This window comes from Mobula birostris, chromosome 25 (assembly GCF_030028105.1).
Source record: "Mobula birostris isolate sMobBir1 chromosome 25, sMobBir1.hap1, whole genome shotgun sequence".
NCBI lineage: Eukaryota > Metazoa > Chordata > Chondrichthyes > Myliobatiformes > Myliobatidae > Mobula > Mobula birostris.
The window spans coordinates 55,093,290-55,116,569 of record NC_092394.1 but is presented as its reverse complement, the minus strand read 5'-3'; the positions used below and the strand labels follow the sequence as shown (position 1 = coordinate 55,116,569).

At 43.9% G+C, this 23,280-nt stretch overlaps 1 protein-coding gene across 8 annotated transcripts in view; it reads left to right on the top strand.

The window, feature by feature from the left end:
- Positions 1-23,280, top strand: part of LOC140187605 (protein CASP-like) — a 622,913-nt gene that overhangs the window by 366,918 nt on the left and 232,715 nt on the right. The gene's annotated exons all lie outside the window — the stretch shown is intronic.

Sequence of the window (23,280 nt, the reverse complement as noted above, 5' to 3'; positions counted from 1 at the left end):
GAACCCTTAATGGTGTTGATGAACAGAGGGATTTTAGGGTTCAAGTCCCTGAAAGCAGCAATGCACTTAGACAAGATGTTAAAGAAGGCATATGGCATGGTTGCCTTCATTGTTGAGGGAGTAGAGTAAGAGTTGCTTAACACTTGGAGGATTTGGAGTATTGTGTGCATTTCTAATTGTCTCGTTACGGGAAAGATGTGGAGGGTTTACTTAGATACAGCCTGGATTATAGAGTATGGGCTAAAAGGGGAGGTTGGAGATATGTAGATTATCAGAGTGTCAGAGGCTGAGGGGAAACCTGTTGGAAGTTTATAAAATTATGAGATGCACAGGTAGGACAGACAATCAGAATCTTTTTCCCAGGGTAGAAATGTCAAATGTCAGGACACATAACTTTAAGGTGAGAGGAGGAAAATTTAAAGGTATGTGCAGGACAATTTTTTTAAAAGAGTGATGGCTGCTTAGAATGACTGCCAGGGTTAGAGGTGAAAGAAGATGCTATAATTGCATTCAAGAGGATTCTAGATAGATGAATATGCAATCAATCGAGTGATGTAGATCGTGTGCAGGCATCAGGGTGGGTTGGTGTCTACTTGTGCTGTACAATCTTACGTTCTAATGGATAGGCTGAAACTGTTTTCTCTATGGAAACTGAGGGGTGACCTTATGGAGATTTGCAAAATTATAAGGGGCATATATAGTCACAGTCTTTGTCTCAGAGCAGGTTTAAGGTGAGAGGGGAAAAAATGTAAAGGGGATCTGATGAACAGGTTCTTCACAAAGACCCGTGGTGGATACATGGATCAAGCTGCAGAGGAGGCCGTAGAAGTGGGTATGATTAAAATGACTGGAAAATGATACATGTATAGAAATATCTAAAAGCCTGTGGGCAGATGGGACCAGTGTTAATGGCTGTCTTGTACAACATGAAGGCCTGTTTTTATGTTTAACTCAATAAATCTGTAAATTGCAGTTGTATTTTATCTAATAAAGTAAATGGCATTTTAACACATCTGTGATTTCATTGCCCGTTCAGTCAGTCTGTCTTGCGGTGCAGCCAAGCTGTCTACCATCATCAAATGAATAAAACCAGAAAATCCTGGAAACACTTAGTAGCTCAGGCAATAGGAGAGAGGCATAGTCAACATTTCTGGTTGAAGACCCTTCATTAGAATTAGAAAGAGCAAAAAGTGTTGCTTTAAGTGGCAGAGAGACTCACGAAGGGTGAACATGGAAACGGGAAGGGGAAATGATGAAGGTGAGGGGGAGGGGTGGTGGCAATTGCCGGAAGTTTCAGTTTGAGTGTGAGGCCACACTCAGGTTGGAGGAGCAACCCCTTGTATTTTGTCTGGGTAGCCTCCAACCTGATGGCATGAACATCGATTTCTCAAACTTACAGAAATTGCCTACCTCCTCTTCAGCATTCACCATTTCCATTTCCCTATCTCTCCTTAATCTCCTTACCTGCACTTAGAAACATAGAAAACCTACAGCACGTTACAGGCCCTTTGCCCACAAAGCTGTGCTGAACATGTCCTTACCTTAGAAATTACTGAAGGTTACCCATAGCCCTGTATTTTTCCGGGTTCCATGTACCTGTCCAGGAGTCTCTTAAAAGACCCTAACATATCCGCCTCCACCACCGCCACCGGCAGCCCATTCCATGCACTCACCACTCTGTGTAAAAAAACTTACCCCTGACGTCTCCTCTGTACCCACTTCGAAGCACCTTAATACTATACCCTCTTGTGCTAGCCACTTCAGCCCTGGGAAAAAGCCTCTGACTATCCACATGATCAATGTCTCTCATCATCTTATACACCTCTATCAGCTCACCTCTCATTCTCTGTCGCTCCACGAAAAAAAGGCCGAGTTCACTCAACCTATTCTCATAAGGCATGCTCCCCAATCCAAGCAACATCCTTGTAAATATCCTCTGCACCCTTTCTATGGTTTCCACACCCTTCCTATAGTGAGGCAACCAGAACTGAACACAGTACTCCAAGTGGGTTCTGACCAGAGTCCTATATAGCTGCAACATTACATCTCGGCTCCTAAACCCAATCCCACGATTGATGAAGGCCAATGCACCATATGCTTTCTTAACCACAGAGTCAACCTGCGCAGCAGCTTTGAGTGTCCTATGGACTCGGACCCCAAGAACCCTCTGATTCTCCACATTGCCAAGAGTCTTACCATTATTACTATATTCTGTCATACTTGACCTGCCAAAATGAACCAGCTCACACTTATCTGGGTTATCAGCCACTTCTCAGCCCAGTTTTGCAACCTATCAATGTCCCGCTGTAACCTTTGACAGCCCTCCACACTATCCACAACACACCCAACAAATCATCGGCAAATTTACTAACCCATCCCTCCACTTCCTCATCCAGGTCATTTATGAAAATCATGAAGAGTTGGGGTCCCAGAACAGATCCCTGCGGCACACTGCTGGTGACCGACCTCCATGCAGAATATGACGCATCTGCAACCACTCTTTGCCTTCTGTGGGCAAGCCAGTTCTGGATCCACAAAGCAATGTCCCCTTGGATCCCATGCTTCCTTACTTTCTCAATAAGCCTTGCATGGGGTACCTTGTCATATGCTTTGCTGAAATCCATATTCACTACATCTGCTGCTCCACCTTCATCAATGTGTTTAGTCATATCCTCAAAAAATTCATTCAGACTCATAAGACACGACCTGCCTTTGACAAAGCCATGCTGACTATTCCTAATCATATTATACCTCTCCAAATGTTCATAAATCCTGCCTGTCAGGATCTTCTTCATTAACTTACCAACCACTGACGTTAGACTCTCTGGTTTATAATTTCCAATCCTCCGGAACCTCTCCCGTCCCCATTGATAATGCAAAGATCATCGCCAGAGGCTCAGCGATCTCATCGCTCACCTCCCACAGTAGCCTGGGGTACATCTCGTCCAGTCCTGGTGACTTATCTAACTTGATGCTTTCCAAAAGCTCCATCACATCCTCTCTCTTAATATCTAAATACTCAAGCTTTTCAGTCTGCTATGAGTCATCCTTACAATCGCCAAGATCCTTTTCCGTAGTGAATACTGAAGCAAAGTATTCATTAGGTACCTCTGCTGTCTCCTCCGGTTCCATATATACTTTTCCACTGTCGCACTATTCTTTCACGTCTTAACCTCTTGCTCTTCACATACTTGTAGAATGTCTTGGGGTTTTCCTTAATCCTGTCCACCAAGGCCTTCTCATGGCACCTTCTGGCTCTCTTAATTTCTTACTTAAGCTCCTTCCTGCTAGCCTGTAATCTTCTAGATCTCTATCATTACCTAGTTTTTTGAATTTTTCGTAAGCTCTTCTTCTTGACTAGATTTACAGCAGCCTTTGTACACTACAGTTCCTGTACCCTGCCATCCTTTCTCTGTCTCTTTGGAACTCCATGCAAATATCCCCTGAACTATGCAGAACTCCACGCAAATATCCCCTGAACATTTGCCACATGTCTTCCATACATTTCTTGAGAACATCTATTCCCAATTTATCCTTCCAAGTTCTTGCCTGCTAGTCTCATAATGCCCCTAACTCGAATTAAACACTTTCCTAACTTGTCTGTTCCTATCCCTCTCCAATGCTATGGTAAAGGAGATAGAATTGTGGTCACTATCTCCAAAGTGCTCTCTCACTGGGAGATCTGACACCTGACCAGGTTCATTTCCCAGTATCAGATCAAGTACAGCCTCTCCTCTTGTAGGCTTATCAACATATTGTGTCAGGAAACCTGGAACACATCTAACAAACTCCACCCCATCTAAACCCCTCACTCTAGGCACATGCTAATCAATATTTGGGAAATTAAAATCTCCCACCACAACAACCCTGTTATTATTATACCTTTGCAGAATCTGTCTCCCTTTGTGCTCCTCGATGTCCCTGTTACTACTGGATGGTCTATAAAAAACACCCAGTAGAGTTATTGACCCCTTCGTGTTCCAAACTTCCACCCACAGAGACTCCGTAGACAATCCCTCCATGTCTTCCTCCTTTTCTACGGCCATGACACTATCTGTGATCAACAGTGCCACGCTCCCACCTCTTTTGCCTCCCTCCCTTTCCTTTCTGAAACATCTAAAGACTGGCACTCGAAGTAACCATTCCTGCCCCTGAGCCATCCAAGTCTCTGTAATGGCCACAACATCATAGCTCCAAGTTCTGATCCACGCTCTAAGCTCATCCGCTTTGTTCATCTTACTCCTTGCATTCAAATAGACACATCTCAAACCATTGGTCTGAGCACGTCCCTTCTCTATCACCTGCCTATCCTCCCTCTCGCACTGTCTCCAAGCTTTCTCTGGTTGTGAGCCAACCACCTGTTCCTCAGTCTCTTCAGTTTGGTTCCCACCCCTTAGCAATCCTAGTTTAAACTCTCCCCAGTAGGGTTAGCAAACCTCCCTGCCAGGATGTTGCTCCCCCTGGGATTCAACTGCAACCCATCCTTTTTGTACAGGTCACGCCTGCTCAAAAGAGGTCCCAATGATCAGAAATTTGAAACCCTGCCCCCTGCTCCAATCCCTCAGCCACGCATTTATCCTTCACCTCACTCTATTCCTGTACTCACTGTCACATAGCATAGGCAGTAATCCCAAGATGACTACCTTTGTGGTCCTGCTTCTCAACCACCTTCCTAACTCCCTGTAGTCTGCTTTTAGGACCTTCTCCCTTTTCCTGCCTATGGCGTTGGTACCAATATGTACTTCACCTCCCTCTGGTGCTCCTCTGTCTTCCCTTCCATCATCTTCTACCCTCTCCTATCAGTTCCCCTTATCTAGCCTATCTCTTTCACCTATCACCTACCACCTTGTACTTCCTCCTATCCACCCACCCTCTTACACTGACATCATCTTTTTTCCCAATCCTGATGAAGGTCCTCAGCCTGAAACATTGACTATTTGCTCTATTCCTGATGAGTTCCTCCAGCATTTTGCGTGTGTTCCCCAGTTACTTGTATCCTGCACCTTAGGTGTAACTACCTCCCTGTATAACCAGTCAATCAATTCCTCGGCATCCCAAAAGATCCAGAATTCATCCAGCTCCTGCTCTTGTTCCTTGACATGGTAAATTATGGTACTGGATCCACTTATTGCAGATTTTGCCTTCAGGTACCCTGTCTTCCCACACATCCTGCAAGATGAGCATTCCACTATCCTGCCTGGCATTCCCATTCCTCTTACTGTGCAGTAAGAATGAAGGAAAGAAAGAAAGGAAATTACTTGCAAATCTTGTTTTGCTTCTTCTTGTTGAATTGTATCTACTGTGTTTTTCTTCAGTAAAGACAGACATAAAGTGGCTGTTTAACAGATCTGTCATTTCCTGATTTCCCAGTAAACCTACTCTGGCCTTTGTCTTGATTATCTATTGATCTAGCCCAGGCTGCTGGACTCAGTTTGTAAACTAGAGCAGGGAACAAGCTTGCTGCTATCTGTGAGGAAGAACATATTTATCCAGCAAATGAAGTTGTTGAATGTAGATGTAGAACATAGAATGTAGACGTCTACAGCACATCACAGGCCCTTCGGCCCACAATGTTGTGCCAACCATGTAACCTACTCTAGAAATTGCCCAGAATTTCCCTTCCGCATACCCCTCCTCTTTGTTAAGCTCCAGGTACCTATGTAAGAGTCTCTGAAAAGACCCCATTGTGTCTGCCTCCACCACAGTCGCTGACAGTACATTCTACACACCTCTGACATCCCCCTTGTACCCACTTCCAAACACCTTAAAACCTTACCCCTTATGGTAACCATTTCAGCCCCGGGGGGAAAGCCTCTGGCTGCCCACACGATCAGGTACCTCTCATCCTCCGTCGCTCCAAGGAGAAAAAGGCAAGTTCATGCAACCTATTCTCATAAGGCATGCTCTCCAATCTAGGCAACATCCTTGTAAATCTCCTCTGCATTCTATAGTACCCACATCCTTCCTGTAGTGAGGTGACCAGGACATGTCTGAATGAGTTTTAGAAGTTAAGTAACAGAGATTTAAACTAATGTTGTTTAGCTTGAGGAATTGAAATGTTATGTTTTAATCCTGTGATTGAATTCATCTTTAGGAGATTTTTTTTGTGGGCATAGTACTTTTTGCATTTATACTAAATGGCCATGAAATCAGAAATGTGACTGGTTGATGTGATAGTGTGTATAAAAAAAAAGTCTATTTAAATTAAAATAAAACTGCAGATGTTGGAAATCTGACATAGAAACAGGACGTGTTGGATACAGCTAGCAGGTCAGGCAACATATATAGAAAGAGAATTTTCTGAGACCCTGTTTCAGATCTAGGAGAGGGTCACAAAGGAGCTTTGAAATGCTGAAAGGGGAGTGTTGTTGAAACGGGCAAAAACTGTGATGGATGATAGGACGGGTGGAAAGTGAGGACTGAGGACTTCTATTTTGGCTCCATTCAGGGGAGGTGGGATGAAAATTGAGGTGCTGGAAATAGATTAGACGCAGCACTGTGGTAGATGGAAAAAATATTTCAGAAACAGTATTTCAGAGGCACCTGTTCGGAAGAGTTAATTGTTGGATCAAATGTAACAGAGAGTGAGGAACTGAGGGAATGGAAAGAGCTGTAGAGCGGGATGGAAGGATGAAGGCTTTTCGGTCTTTTCCTGAAGATGTATTGGCATTGTAATTCTGCTGGAACTCTTCTGAAACATCACATAATCTTCTGAGGTTCTAGGAATGGTGGTTTTTATTCTCTTGTTTGACAATAATATTCACCTAGGGCTGCAAGTGAGAGTCTTAAGATCAGGGCTTGCCTGTAATTTTGTGTTGGTTACTTTCAGTTTGGTTCATTGGTCATTTGTTTGCACAATCTAACCATCTTAAATATCTTAAGACTATAATAGGGGCAGAAGTAGGCCATTTGGCCCATCAAGTTTTCTCCACCATTCTATCATGGGCTGATCCAATTCTTCAAGTCATGCGCTCTTGTCCTAGACTCCCCTATCATGAGAAATAACTTTGCCATATCTAATCTGTTCAGGCCTTTTAACATTCAGAATGTTTCTGTGAACAGGGAATACAGCCCAAGAGCTGCCAGACGTTTCTCATATGGTAACCCTTTCATTCCTGGAATCATTCCCGTGAATGTTCTGTGAACCCGCTCCAATGTCAGTATATCCTTTCTAAATGGATGTCAGGTCATTCGTCTGAGTGCTACTGGTACCATGTAACCCAGTACTACCCGTCGCATGGTCGGGTGGTCGGCGACTAAACTGGCTCCCCCACCAGGCTTGCTAGACAACCTGCAGGACGAAAAACAAGATCTGTCTAAGGGCGGATAAATCCTCTCGTAGGGTCAACGGCCATCTAGCAAACACGTACCGTCTAGCAAACATGTGCCTTGAAGTGCGGAAAGGGCACCCCTTGCATCGAAGCTTGGTCTGTCCATTCACTGCAACAGAACTTCCCCCAGCCGTCTTGGATCCCACCATCCAGCTGGATCTGGGAGGGGATGTCGAGAGGGTGGGTCTGCACCTGTGCAACCCCCTACTCACCTAAAATCCATTCACACACACACTGTTCCTTTCTGAGGAGTGGGGTATAAACCCCACTAACTGACTGAAAGGAACCATCATCATCCTTTGGGATGGATAGCCAGAGAGCACCTTTCTAAAATAAGGAGCCCAAAACTGCACACAATGCTCCAAGTGTGGTCTCACAAGTGCCTTATAGAGCCTCAACATCATATCTCTGCTCTTATATTCTGTACTTCTAGAAATGAATGCCAACATTGCATTCACTGCCTTCATCACCAACTCAGCCTGGACTCCCAAATCCCTTTGCATCTCTGCATTTTGAATTCTCTCTGCATCTAAATAATAGTCTGCCCATTTTTTTCTTCCACCAAAGTGCATGACCATACACTTTCCAACATTGTATTTCATTTGCCACTTCTTTGCCCATTCCTCTCAACTATCTGAGTCTCTGTGCAGACTGTCTGTTTCCTCAACACTACCCGCTCCTCCACCTATCTTTGTATCATCGGCAAATTTAGCCACAAATCTATTTATCCCATAGTCCAAATCATTGACATACATCATAAAAAGCAGCGGCCCCAATACCGACCCCTGTGGAACTCCACTGGTAACTGGCAGCCAACCAGAATAGGATCCCGTTATTCTCACTCTCTGTTTTCTGCCGATCCGCCAATGCTCCACCCACGCTAGTAACTTCCCTGTAATTCCATGGGCTCTTATCTTGCTAAGCAGCCTCATGTGCGGCAGCTTGTCAAAGGCCTTCTGAAAATCCAAGTACACAACATCCACTGCATCTCCTTTGTCTACCCTGCTTGTAATTTACTGTTCATAGATGTTCAGGTGCTTTGTGGTTGTTATTTCTCAGATGATGTAATCATGTGGCTTTTGCAATAACTCATTTCAAACAGGCTTTCAAGCCCTGGTATGAATGAAGCAGATTTTGTTGCTGTCAGGTGAGCACAGAATTACCATGATATTTTCAGAAGTTGAGTACTAGCCAGTGTAGCTTGTTGAAAGTCAGCCAAGTGATTTTGATTTATACTTTTTTGTGGCAGCCAAATATTCTCATGAGAGAATATTCTCATCATTCACTAAAAGTTGTTCTGCTTCACACAGGAAGTTGAATGAGCACTAGATGAAGGTATGTAAGGTTAAGATAGAGAGAAATGGTTTCTGCGCACGCGCGCGCACACACACACGCACGCACGCATGCACACACACACACACACACACACACACACACACACACACACACACACACAGATGAAGAACCTGAGAATATTAAATAGGAATTAATAAAAAAGAATCAAAATTGAAGAAAAACTTCTCAAGCAGCTACTCAAGTGCAGTCAAGCAAAATAGATAAATGGCAGGGTGAGACCAAAGAAACATTAAGAGTAGGCCTGGAACTAGAGTCAGAGCAGAAGAAGGTGGTACAGAGATAAAAGTAATAGCTGTTTACTTGCACCTCACGGGAAATGTAACAGAGCTTGACAGGGTAGGTACTGAGATGCTTCAGCTAATGGGAGAGTCTTGAATAAGGCGATATTTACAAATTGAGGGCTGTAAGTCCCAGCTATCACAAAGTATAATTACCTAAGCTGATTCACTGTATGTGAAATCAAGCAATGGTTCATTGCAGTAAACATTAATTGTCCTAACAGTATTCTGGATGGAATGTGAAAATAAGATATGCCTAGAGCCAAAATGTGGTGGTCACAGCTTTGTGGCATCAGCCAGACAGACCAAGTGAAAAATTATATTCCTTGTCCATATAAAATCCAGCCAATCACTGCCCCATCAGAGGAGTTGCAAATATCACCAACTTGACAGAAGGGGTTGTCAATATACTTCTCAATCAGGACATTAACTTGTACATCAGGATCTCTGAACTTCAGATGAAGATCAAGATGAACAAGAGCAGAATTCCAAAGGCTAGATAAAAGTGAATGCTGTTATGCTAAGACTTTGTTTCACTGGAAGTGACGCTATGGAGCCTTGGTAACATTTAAGTCAATGTGAATCAGGGAGATAGCTTTTCACTGACTGCGGTCATGTCTCCCACAAAGGAACAAGGTTGAGTGTTACATTGATCATTTTAACCCAACTACTCTGCTAGAGTTCAGCAGGACTGTTCTGGGTCGAGTTAACTTTAGTTGCTTCATCACAATGTTGGAACCTTTGACAGTTTGCAAGATGGTGCTGGTGAGCCACGGCAACGTGTTGCCAGCAGTTTATCAAACTTCCAAATACACTTCTTCTGAACAACTCTCACTGTAATCTGCAGACTGCAATTTCCCTCTGGGCAATGCACTTTTTAACTGTCTTAATGAAGTAGTGATTTCAGGATCTTCTGAATGACTGGGTGGACTTAACTATCAAGCATGCAGATATAGCACCTTTAAGCAGGTGAAGTTACATCACCATGGCCGAAAGAGAGAGAGGAGGGGGGGATATTTAGAAAGGGGCTACGTAGGGTCAGGGAATGTTGAATCTTTGTAGGTGGAGTTAAGAAACTGCAAGGGTAAAAAAACCATTATAGGAATCATATACAGTAGCAGGGATGAGGGGTTGAGTTTGCAAAGGGAGCTGGAAAGGGCATGTAATAAAGATAATGTCACAATTGTAATAGGGACTTCTGTGTGCGAGGAGATTGGAAAAATCAGGTTGGTGCTGGATCTCAAGAGAAAGAATTTGTGGAATAGCTACCAAGATGGCTTTTTAGAGCAGGTTGCGCTCAAGCCTACCAGAGGAAAGGCTATCTTAGTTTAGGTGTTATATAATAACACCAATTGTATTAATCAGTTTAACGTAGAGGAACCCTTAGGAGGCAGTGATCATAATATGTTTGAATTCATACTCTAAATTGAGAGCGAGAAGCATAAGTCACATGTATCAGTATCGCTCTGGAATAAAGGGAATTACAGAGGCATGAGAGAGCAGCTTGCCGGGGTGGATTGAAGGAGAATGTTGGCGGGGATGACGACAGAACAGAGGTGGCTGAAGCTTCTGGGATTAGTTCACAAGGTGTAGGGTAGATATGTCCCACAGAAGTAGTTGTTCTCAGATGGCAGGGCTGGGCAACTATAGCTGACAAGGGAAGTTAAGGACTGCATAAAAGCCAAGGAAAGGGCATATAAGATAGCAAAAATGAGTGGGAAGTTGAATGATTGGGAAGCTTTTAAACTTCGACAAAAGGCAAATGAAAAAAGTTGTAAGAAGGGAAAAATGAAACATGAGGGCAAACTAGCAGATAATATAAAGTTTTTTCCATAAGACAAAGGAGCAGAAGTCAGCCATTCGGCCCATCGAGTCTGCTTCGCCATTTTATCATGCGCTGATCCATTCTCCTATTTAGTCCCACTCCCCCGCCTTCTCACCATAACTTTTGATGCCCTGGCTACTCAGATACCTATCAATCCCTGTCTTAAATACACCCAATGACTTGGCCTCCACTGCTGCCCGTGGCAACAAATTCCATAGATTCACCACCCTCTGACTAAAAAAATTTCTTCGCATTTCTGTTCTGAATGGGCGCCCTTCAATCCTTAAGTAATGCCCTCTCGTACTAGACTCTCCCATCATGGGAAATAACTTTGCCACATCCTCTCTGTCCATGCCTTTCAACATTTGAAATGTTTCTATGAGGTCTCCCCTCATTCTTCTAAACTCCAAGGAATACAGTTCAAGAGCGGACAAACGTTCCTCATATGTTAACCCTCTCATTCCTGGAATCATTCTAGTGAATCTTCTCTGTACCCTCTCCAACGTCAGTACATCCTTTCTTAAATAAGGAGACCAAAACTGCCCACAGTACTCCAAGTGAGGTCTCACCAGCGCCTTTTAGAGCCTCAACATCACATCCCTGCTCCTATACTCTATTCCTCTAGAAATGAATGCCAACATTGTATTCGCCTTCTTCGCTACTGACTCAACCTGGAGGTTAACTTTAAGGGTATCCTGTACGAGGACTCCCAAGTCCTGTTGCATGTCAGAACTTTGAATTCTTTCCCCATTTAAATAATAGTCTGCCTGTTTATTTTTTCTGCCAAAGTGCATAACCATACACTTTCCAACATTATACTTCATTTGCCACTTCTCTGCCCATTCTTCCAATCTATCCAAGTCTCTCTGCAGACTCTCCGTTTCCTCAGCACTACCGCCCCCTCCAGCTCTCTTCGTATCGACAGCAAACTTAGCCACAAAGCCATCTATTCCATAATCCAAATCGTTGATGTACAATGTAAAAAGAAGCGGCCCCAACGCAGACCCCTGTGGAACACCACTGGTAACCGGCAGCCAACCAGAGTAGGATCCCTTTATTCCCACTCTCTGTTTCCTGCCAATCAGCCAACACTCTATCCACGTATGTAACTTTCCCGTAATTCCATGGGCTCTTATCATGTTAAGTAGCCTCATGTGTGGCACCTTGTCAAGGGCCTTCTGAAAATCCAAATATACAACATCCACTGCATCTCCCTTGTCTAGCCTACTGGTAATTTCCTCAAAAAATTGTAATAGGTTTGTCAGGCAAGATTTTCCTTTAAGGAACCCATGCTGAGTTCTGCCTATCGTATCATATGCCTCCAGGTACTCTGCAACCTCATCCTTGACAATCGACTCCAACAACTTCCCAACCACTGATGTCAAGCTAACAGGTCTATAATTTCCTTTTTGCTTCCTTGCCCCTTTTTTAAATAGCGGAGTGACATTTGCAATCTTCCCGTCCTCCGGAACCATGCCAGAATCTATCGACTTTTGAAAGATCATCGCTAATGCCTCCGCAATCTCCACAGCTACTTCCTTCAGAACACGAGGGTGCATTCCATCTGGTCCAGGAGATTTATCTACCTTTAGACTACTCAGCTTCCTGAGTACTTTCTCTGTTGTAATTGTGACTGCGCACACTTCTCTTCCCTGCCACCCTTGAGTGTCTGGTATACTGCTGATGTTTTCCTCAGTGAAGACTGATGCAAAATACTCGTTCAGTTCCTCTGCCATCTCCTTATCTCCCAATACAATTTCTCCAGCATCAGTTACATAAAGGATAAAAGGGAAGTGAGAGTTGATATTAGACCACTGGAAAATGATGCTGGTAGGTCGTAATGCGGGAACAAAAAAATGGCAGATGAACTTAATGGATATTTTGCATCCATCTTCAATGTGGAAGACACTAGCAGTGTGCCAAAGGTCCATTAGTGTCAGGGAGCAGGAGTGAGTGCCATTGCTATTACAAAGGAAAAAGTGCTAGGTAAACTGAAATGTCTTAAGATGGATAAGTCACCTTAAGTGGATAAGACCAGAGCCCTGAAAGAGGTTGTTGGATAGTTAACAGACACATTGGTCATGATCTTTCAAGAATTACTTGATTCTGGCATGGTCCTGGAGGACTGGAAAATTACAGATAGCATTTCACTCTTTAAGAAAGGAGGAAGAGAAAACAAGGAAATTATAGGTCTAACCTCTGTGGTTGGGAAAGAGTTGGAAATCCATTATTGAAGGTGAGGTTTTGGAATACTTTGAGGTACTATGATAAAATATGTCAAAATCAGCATGATTTCTGTAAAGGGAAATCTTGCCTGACAAATCTGTTAGAATTCTTTGAGGAAGTAACAAGTAGAGTGGATAAAGGTGAGGCAGTGGGTGTCATTTACTTGGATTTTCAGCAGACATTTGATAGGGTGCCACACATGAGGCTGCTTAATGAGATAAAATCCTATGGCGTTACAGGAACGATACTGGCATAGATAGAAGAATGACTGACAGGCAGGAGACAGCGAGTGGGAATAAAAGGGGCTTTTTCTGATTGGCTGCCAGTGACTAGTGGTGTTCCTCCTTGGGACACTACTTTTCACATTGTTTGTCAATGATTTAGAAAGTGGAATTGATGGCTTTGTAGCAGTGTTTGCAGATGATATGAATATAGGTGGAAGGGTAGGTAGTGCTGAGGAAGCAATGCAGTTGCAGCAGGACTGAGACAAATTGGAAGACTGGGCAAAAAAGTAGCAGATGGAATACAGTGTTGTGAAATGTATGATAATGCATTTTGGTAAAAGGAACCATAGTTCAGACTATGGGCAAAAAATTCAAACATCAAAAGTGCAAAGGAACTAAGGAGTCCTCGTGCAAGACTCTTAGAAGGTTAATTCACAGGCTGAGCCTGTGGTAAGGAAGGCAAATGCAATGTTGGCATTTATTTCAAAGGGAATAGAATATAAAAGCAAGCAGATAATACTGAAGCTTGGAGAATTGTCAACAGTTTTGGGCCCCTTATCTCAGAAAGGATGTATTGTCATTGGAGAGAGTCCAGAGGAGGTTCACGAGGATGATTCTGGGAATGAAGGGGTTAACGTATGAGGAGCATTTGGCAGATTTGGGCCTGTACTTACTGGAACTTAGAAAAATGCGTGGGAATGTCATTGAAACCTACTGAATGTTGAAAGGACTAGATAAGGTGGATGTGGAGAGGATGTTTCCTTTGGTGGGGGTATCCAGAACTCAAGGACACAGCCTCAAAATTGAGGGGCAGCCTTTTAAAACAGAAGTAAGGAGGAATTTTTTTAACTGAAGAGTGGTGAATCTGTAGAATGCTGTGCCACAGACTGTCATGGAGGCCAAGTCTGTGGGTACATTTAAAGCGGAAGTTGATGGATTCCTGATTGCTGGGTCACCAAGTGATATGGCGAGAGGACAGGTGTATGGGGTTGAATGGGATCCGGGATAAGCCATGATAAAATGGCAGAGCAGACTCGATGAGCTGAATAGCCTAATTCTGCTCCTATATCTTATGGTCTTGTGGACCTAAAAGCCAGGCTGAAACACCGGAGCATGAAACTTCCTCTACCCAGCATCTTGTTTTCCAAAATGTACAGTTGCTAGAGAACAAGATGAGGACCTCAGGGAAAGATTGCTGTATCAGAAAGAAATGAGTATTTGCTGCATTCTGTGTTCATTTGAGACATGGCTCACTAAGGACCAAGGTATACCACACTGCTGATTCAAATAAGATAAACTATCAGAGCTTGCAGTGGGATCTGAACCAGCTGGAAAAATAGGCTGAAAAATAGCAGATGGAATTTAATGCAGACACGTGTGAGGTATCGCACTTCGGTATGTCCACCAGGGTAGGTCTTACACAGTGAATGGTTGGGTACCAAGGAGTGCAGTAGAACAAAGAGATCTGGGAATGCAGTTCATACTTTGTTGAACATGACGCCAGAGGTAGATAGGGTCATAAATAAATTTTTGGCCCATTGGCCTTCATAAATCAATGTATTGAATACAGGAGATGGAATGTTATATTCAAAGCTCAAAGTAAATTTATTATCAAAGTACAAATATGTAACCACATTCAACCATGAGATTCATCTTCTTGTGCACACAAAATAAACTTATAGAATAAAAACCACAACAAAATCAATGAAAGACAACTCAGATAGGACATTCCACCAGAGTTCAGAGGACAACAAACTATGCAAATACAAAAAGAAGAAATAATAATAAATAAATAAGCAATAAATAGCGAGATGAGATGAGATGGAGAGCTCTTGAAAGTGAGTCCATCGGTTGTGGGAGCATTTCAATGATAGGGCAATGAAGTTGAATGAAGTTATCCTCTTTGTTTCAAGAGCCTGATGGCTGAGGGGTAGTAACTGTTCCTGAACCTGGTAGTGGGAGGCTTGAGTCTCTTGTACCTTCTTCCTGATGGCAGCAGCGAGAAGAGAACATGTCCTGACTGATGGGAGGTCCCTGATGATGGATGCTGCTTTCCTGCAACAGTGTTTCATGTAGATGTACTCAATGGATGGGAGGCCTTTACCATGATGGACTGGGCCATATTCACTACTTTTTGTAGGATTTATTGTTCAAGGACATTGGTGTTTCCATACTAAGCTGTAATGTAGCAGTTAGTATATTCTCCACTACACATCTATAGAAGTTTGTCATGTTGAATATCCGCAAATTGCTAAGGAAGTAGAGGTGCTGCCGTGCTTTCTTCGTAATTGCACTTAGTGCTGGGCCCAGGTAGGTTCTCCAAAATGATAACACTGAGGTATTTAAAGTTGCTAATCCTCTCCACCTCTGATCCTCCGATGAGGACTGGCTCATGGATCTCAGGTTTCCTTCTCCTGAAATCTATAATCAGCTCTTTGGCCTTGCTGACATTGAGTAAGAGGTTGTTGTTGTGAGACCACTCAGCCACCCTCCTATATGCTCATTTATCACCACCTTTGATTCAGTCTACAACAGTGGTGTTGTCAGCAAATTTGAATATGTTATTGGAGCTGTGTTAGCGGCACAGTCATTAATTAAAGTGAGTAGAGCAGGGGACTAAGCACACAGCCGTGTGGTGCACTTGTTCTGATGGAGATCGTGGAGGTGATGTTGTTGCCAATCCGAACTGACTGGGGTCTGCAAGTGAGGAAATCAAGGATCCAATTGCACAAGGAGGTATTAAGGCCAAGGTCTTGAAGCCTATTGATCAGTTTTGAGGGGACGATGGTATTGAGCGCTGAGCTGTAGCTGATAAAGAGCATCCTGATGTATGCACCATTGTTGTCCAGATGTTCCAGGGTTGAGTGAAGAGCCAGTGAGGTGGCATCTGCTTTGGACCTGTTGCTTTGGTAGACAATGGGTGTGGATCCAAGTTGCTTCTCAAGCAGGAGTTGATATGTTTCATCACCATCCTCTCAAAACACTTCATCAGTGTTCACGTCAGTGCTACTGGGCGACAGTGGTTCAGGCCGGTCACCACACTCTTCTTGGGCAATGATATAATTGAAGCCTGCTTGAAGCAGGTGGGTGCCACACAGTGGTGCAGCGATAGGTTAAAGATCTTTGTGAACGCACCAGCAGTTGATCAGCACAGGTCTAGTACTCGGCCAGGTACCCCATGCTTTTCGTGGGTTGTGTTGCCTTAAGGCTGCTTGCATATCAGCTTCAGAGGTTGAAATTATAGGATCATTGGGATATATGGGAGTCCGTGATGGTTCCTCCCTGTTTTGATGGTCAAAGCGAGCATAAAAGGCAGTGAGCTCATCTGGAAGCGAAGCCCTGCTGTTACCTATGTTGCGTGTGTTGAAGTCCTATAACAGTGGGCTGCACCGGGCTGCAGAGCATGTGCTACCGGGCCACGAGGAAACGATATGATTTGGCGATATGAAACGATATGAGTCGGCTGCATCTTTCCTCATTTCCTGTCACACCCACTGTTGAACTTGAACGCACGCGAGGTCATTACCCACACGAGGTCATCAATCGGTATAACCTACAACTACTCGATGAGTAAAAAACAAACGTCCCTTGAGAGTTTCTTTGGAAGAGCTGGTAGGGGACATAAAAGGCCTAACGATGATGATAACGCAGAGACAGCTGAGGCCGAGACTGCAAAAATAGAAAGTTCCCTTCAACAGAAAATACGACGAGTCGTACATAAAATATGGCTTTATTGCGACCGGTGACTTGCACGCTCCAAGCCCCCTGTGTGTGATATGTGGAGACAAGCTATCTAATGAGGCAATGAAGCCCTCAAAGCTGCTCCGGCACCTTGAGTCCAAGCACCCTGCACTTAAAGACAAACCCGTTGAGTTCTTTGAGTGGAAAAAAATGTGAGCAAGCGGGACAGAAGCAAGTGCTGAGAGCCACCACCTCCACAAATGCTGCTCTGAGAGTGTCGTACTTAGTGGCTAGCCATATTGCTACGGCTAAGAAGCCTTTCACTGTTGGTGAAGAATTGATTCTGCCTGCTGCCAAGGACACGTGCTGTGAACTGTTGGGAGAAGCTGCAGCTAACAAGATGGCACAGGTTTCTCTTTCAGCTACCACAGTTTCAAGGAGAATCAATGACATAGTGGAGGACATCGAAGCACAGAGGTTGCTCCTGAAAGCCAGTCTACACACTGTGTCATACACAGGGAAATGTTGGCTAGCCGAAAAATGTCACCTGATTTTAACAACATATTGAGTGACGTTGTTGAAGTTATCAATCACATCAAAGCAAAAGCCCTTAACTCATGTCTGTTTGAGCAGCTTTGTGAGGAAATGAATGCAGAGCACAAATGCCTTCTCTCACACACTGAAGTCAGGTGGCTATCAAGAGGGAGAGCCCTGGCCAGGGTTTTTGAGTTAAGAGAGCAGCTACAGAGATTTCTTTCAGGAAAAAAGCCACCACTGATAGCACACTTCAGTGACGAGGAGTGGATAGCAAAACTCACTTATCTGTGTGACATCTTCAACCTGCTCAATGAACTCAATTTGTCACTTCAGTGGAGAATGACAACTGTCTTCAAGTTGGCAGATAAAGTGTCTGCTTTCAAAGCCAAACTGCAACTGTGGGGACGGTGAGTGGACAGGGACATATTTGACATGTTCCCAACATTAGCGTGGGATTTTGGGAGAGACTGAGGCTGCACCGACCTTCTCACAGCTGGTGCGCGATCACCTGTCTTCGCTGTCAACAGAATTCGAGTGTTACTGCCTAACTGTAAATGATCCAAGACGTGCAAAGGAATGGGTCCGTGACCCTTTTGTGAATGTCCCCGGTCATCCATGTCAGCGCGGAAAGAAGATCAACTCCTCGAGCTTGCAAATGACGGTGGGCTGAAAAGTGTGTTTGACATAATATCTCTGCCGGCATTCTGGATCAAAGTCAAGGCTGAATATCCTGAGGTAGCCATGAAAGCACTGAAAACCTTGCTTCCATTTCCAACATATCTCTGCAATGAATGCAATGAATACTAAATTGCGGAGTAGACTGGACATAAGGAACCCCCTTCGAGTATCGCTGTCTCCCATCACCCCTCGATGGCACCGTCTTGTTGCAGGGAAACAAACCCAGGGCTCCCACTGATTCAGCGATATTGGTGTGTTGTAATGATTTTATATGTTCATACGAGGAAAATATGCGCTGTGTGTTTAATATCCAAATGTTACTTAAAATGTTATGATGCTATTGACTTATAAGTGACTTATAATTGACATCACTATATTCATGTGAGGAAAATATGCACTGTGTGTTTAATATTAAATTCATTAGATAAACCCTTTTAGAAACGAAATTGAGTGTATTAGCCACTTTAAGTGAGCTTATAGTTGACTTACCACCTATATTCCGGTTGGCCCCCGTCGGCCGGTCCGCAAGAATATTGTCAATATTAAACTGGTCCATGGTGCAAAAAACAGTTGGGACCCCTGTCTTATAAGACCTTGATGAGGCCTAATTTGAAGTACTGTGTTCGGTTTTTGTCACTAACCTACGAGAAAGATGTAAGTAAGTTGAAAGAGTACAGAGAAAATTTACAGCAATGTTGCTGGGACTGGAGGATCTACATTATAAGGAAGGATTGTATAGGTTAGGACTTTATTCCTTGGAATGTAGAATTTTGAGGGGAAAATTGATATAGGTATACAAAATTTTGAGAGGCATGGATAGGATAAATGCAAGCAAGCTTTTTACACTGTGGTTGTGTGGGGCTCCAACTAAAAGTCATGGGTTAAGGGTGAAGGGTGAAAATTTTAAGGGGAACACGAGAGGAAACTTCTTTACTCAGAGGGACATGAGAGTGTGGAATGAGCTACCAGCACAAGTTGTGCATATAAGCTTGATTTCAACATTTAAGAGAAGATTGGATGAGTAAATTGATGACGGGTATGGAGGGATATGGCCCGGGTGCAGATCATTGAGAGTGAGCAGTTTAAATGTTTCAGCACAGACTAGATGGGCCAAAGGGCCTGTTTCTGTGCTGTATTTTTCTATGACTCTTAGCAGCCTGTTTTATTGTAAGTATTTATTTCAATCTGATATTATAGAAAGCACAAATACAGACCATAGTGCACAAATTGTTCAGTAATAATTTTAAGAGCTACCTCCACCCTGCTTCATCCCTCTGAGTCAATGCATAAAGAGCTCTTTTCCCTCAAATTTACTGAGCTTCGTGTTATCCTCCTCCTTCACAATTGTTACTGGGTCTGGAGATCATTAATTATAAGGAGAGACTGGATAGGCTGGGGCATTTTCCCTGGGGGTGTATGAGGTTGAAGGGTAACCTTATAGAGGTATGTAAGATCATGAGAGACTTAGATAAGCTGGATGGTTACAGTCTTTCTTAGGGTAGGGGAGTTGAAAATTACAGGACATTAGTTTAAGGTGGGAAGGGAGACCTGTAAGTGTGGTGAGTATATGGAACAAGCTGCCAGAGCGATTGGTAGAGGCGAGTACAATGTTTACAATCATTTAATCAGTCCTGATGTAAGGTCTCAGCCCAAAATGTCGACTGCTTACTCTTTTCCATAGATGCTGCTAGGCCTGCTCAGTTCCTCCAGCATTTTGTGTGTGTTGCTTTGGATTTCCAGCATCTGCAGAGTTTGTTATGTTTGTGATAATGTTTAAAAGTTGAATTGTTGTCATGTGCATTGGTACGACAGAAAACTTAGTTGCAGCAGCATCACAGGCATTATGTAAGTTACATTTACAACATTTACTTACCAGAAAATAGCATGGCCCAGATGGAGGAGATCTTTGATGATTGATGCTGCTTCCTGCACACATGCAGAACTCGTTGACTTTATTAACTTTGCCTCCAACTTTCACCCTGCCCTCAAGTTTACCTGGTCCATTTCTGACACCTCCCTCCCCTTTCTAGATCTTTCTGTCTCTGTCTCTGGAGACAGCTTATCCACTGATGTCTACTATAAGCCTACTGACTCTCACAGCTATCCGGACTATTCCTCTTCTCACCCTGTCTCTTGCAAAAACGCCATCCCCTTCTCGCAATTCCTCCATCTCCGCCGCATCTGCTCTCAGGATGAGGCTTTTCATTCTAGGACAAGGGAGATGTCTTCCTTTTTTAAAGAAAGGGGCTTCCGTTCCTCCACTATCAACTCTGCTCTTAAACGCATCTCCCCCATTTCACGTACATCTGCTCTCACTCCATCCTCCCGCCACCCCACTAGGAATAGGGTTCCCCTGGTCCTCACCTACCACCCCACCAGCCTCCGGGTCCAACATATTATTCTCCGTAACTTCCGCCACCTCCAACGGGATCCCACCACTACGCACATCTTTCCCTCCCCCCCCCCCTGCATTCCGCAGGGATCGCTCCCTACACAACTCCCTTGTCCATTCGTTCCCCCCCCCCATCCCTCCCCACTGATCTCCCCCCTGGCACTTATCCGTGTAAACGGAACAAGTGCTACACATGCCCTTACACTTCCTCCCTTACCACCATTCAGGGCCCCAAACAGTCCTTCCAGGTGAGGCAACACTTCACCTGTGAGTCAACTAGGGTGATATACTGCGTCCGGTGCTCCCGATGTGGCCTTTTATATATTGGCGAGACCCGACGCAGACTGGGAGACCGCTTTGCTGAACATCTACACTCTGTCCGCCAGAGAAAGCAGGATCTCCCAGTGGCCGCACATTTTAATTCCACATCCCATTCCCATTCTGACATGTCTATCCACGGCCTCCTCTACTGTAAAGATGAAGCCACACTCAGGTTGGAGGAACAACACCTTATATTCCGTCTGAGTAGCCTCCAACCTGATGGCATGAACATCGACTTCTCTAACTTCCGCTAGGTCCCACCTCCCCCTGGTACCCCATCTGTTACTTATTTTTATGCACACATTCTTTCTCTCACTCTCCTTTTTCTCCCTCTGTCCCTCTGAATATACCTCTTGCCCATCCTCTGGGTCCCCCCCCCCCTTGTCTTTCTTCCCGGACCTCCTGTCCCATGATCCTCTCGTATCCCCTTTTGCCAATCACCTGTCCAGCTCTTGGCTCCATCCCTCCCCCTCCTGTCTTCTGCTATCATTTTGGATCTCCCCCTCCCCCTCCAACTTTCAAATTCCTTACTCACTCTTCCTTCAGTTAGTCCTGACGAAGGGTCTCGGCCTGAAACGTCGACTGCACCTCTTCCTACAGATGCTGCTTGGCCTGCTGCGTTCACCAGCAACTTTGATGTGTGTTGCTTTGATGATGGATGTTGCCTCAAGATGCAAATAGTGGGGAAGGATATACCTGTGATGTATTGAACCGAGTCCACTACTCTCTGCAACTTGTTATATTTGAACATTTGAATTGCTGTAGTAACTGTTATGCAACCAAGCAAGATATTTTCAATAGTCTATCTGTAGAAGTTAAAGAAACAAGCTGGCAGTTGTATGGTGAATTCAGATTTATTTATTTTGTGTGTATTGAATCATACTGTGAAATGCGTCACTTGCATTAAGGACCAGCATACCCAAGGATGTGCTGGGGGCAGCCACAAGTGTTGCCACACATTCAGATGCCAAGATAGCATGCCCACAATGTTTCACAGAAAAGGAGAAGCAGCAACAAACAACAAAACTAAACAAGACAACTATAGTAAAACAAGCCCCTTTTCCATCCTCCCCATCCTCCCACCCTCCTACCCTGCCACCCTCCCACACAGGCCTCCAACTCAGGACAGGCCACCTCTGGGCCTCCAATCCTTGTCCCCGGATTCTCAGACTCACAGACATCGGGCCTCCGTTTAAGCTTGACCTTGGTGCAGGTAGAGTTACGGCATTTAGCAAACTATTAGATAAGTGATGAGGAGACGTACAGGAATGAGAGAGATCAGCTGGTTGACTGGTGTTGCCATAAGTACCTCATACTTAACATCAGTAAGACCAAGGAATTGATTGTGATCTTCAGGGAGAGAAGTCGGGAAAACAGACACCAGTCCTCATTGAGGGATCAGTTGTGGAAAAGATGAGTAGCTTTAAGTTCTGAGTGTCAGTATCTCAGAGGATCTATCCTGGGCCTAACACAACGATGCAAACACAAAAAAGGCGTGCAAGCACCTCTTTTTCATTTGAAGTTTGAAACAATTTGGTATGTCACCAAGGACATTAAACTTTTTTTTATATAAATATACATTGCCAATGATTCAGAATGATTGCACTATAGCCTGGTGCGGAGCCTCCAAAGCTCAGAATTGCAAGATGCTGCAGAGGGTTATGGACTCAGCCAATTCCATCAAAGGCAAACTTCCCCACCATCAAGGACATTGTGCAGAGGTGTTGCCTCAAGAAAGTGGTAGCCATCACTAAGTATAACCACCTGGGACCTGCCCTTGTTACTACTGTCAGGGGATACAAGAACCTGAAGATCCACACTCAACAATTCAAAAATCAGCTTCTTCTCCTCCACCATCAGATTTCTGACCGGTCCATGAAGCCATGAATGCTCCCTCAGTATTCCTTTTCTTTGCACTATTTATTTTGTAATTTCTAGTCATTTCATGTCTTTGCACTATACTACCACTGCAGAACAACAAATTTCATGTTATATGAGATCATGTCATATAAGACAGGGATAATAAATCTGATAATGAATGGATACGAAAGGTTTAGAGCAATTTGGCCAAGCGGCCTAGCTTAGGTAGGCAACATGATTGGTATGAAGGATTTGGGCTAAGAGATCTGTTTCTGTGCTGTATAACTCTGTAACTTGATTGTAAACAAACAAATTCTACCTAAACTACTCGATATAGAAACTGCATTATTCCTTTGTTAGAAGGGATGATGCATTCCTCATTAGTGATATTATTCTGAAAGTATTTGAGTGTAGATCTGACTCCTAGTGTAATTCTGTTGCCTGCAATGTAAAGTTTTGTTTTCCCTTCTGTTGCACTTTTGGCCTTGTATAAAAAGTATTATGCGAAATGTCCTTGACTTCCAGTTCAGTTGTTGAAGGGTATCCAAAGATCTATTGAAGAAGCAATATT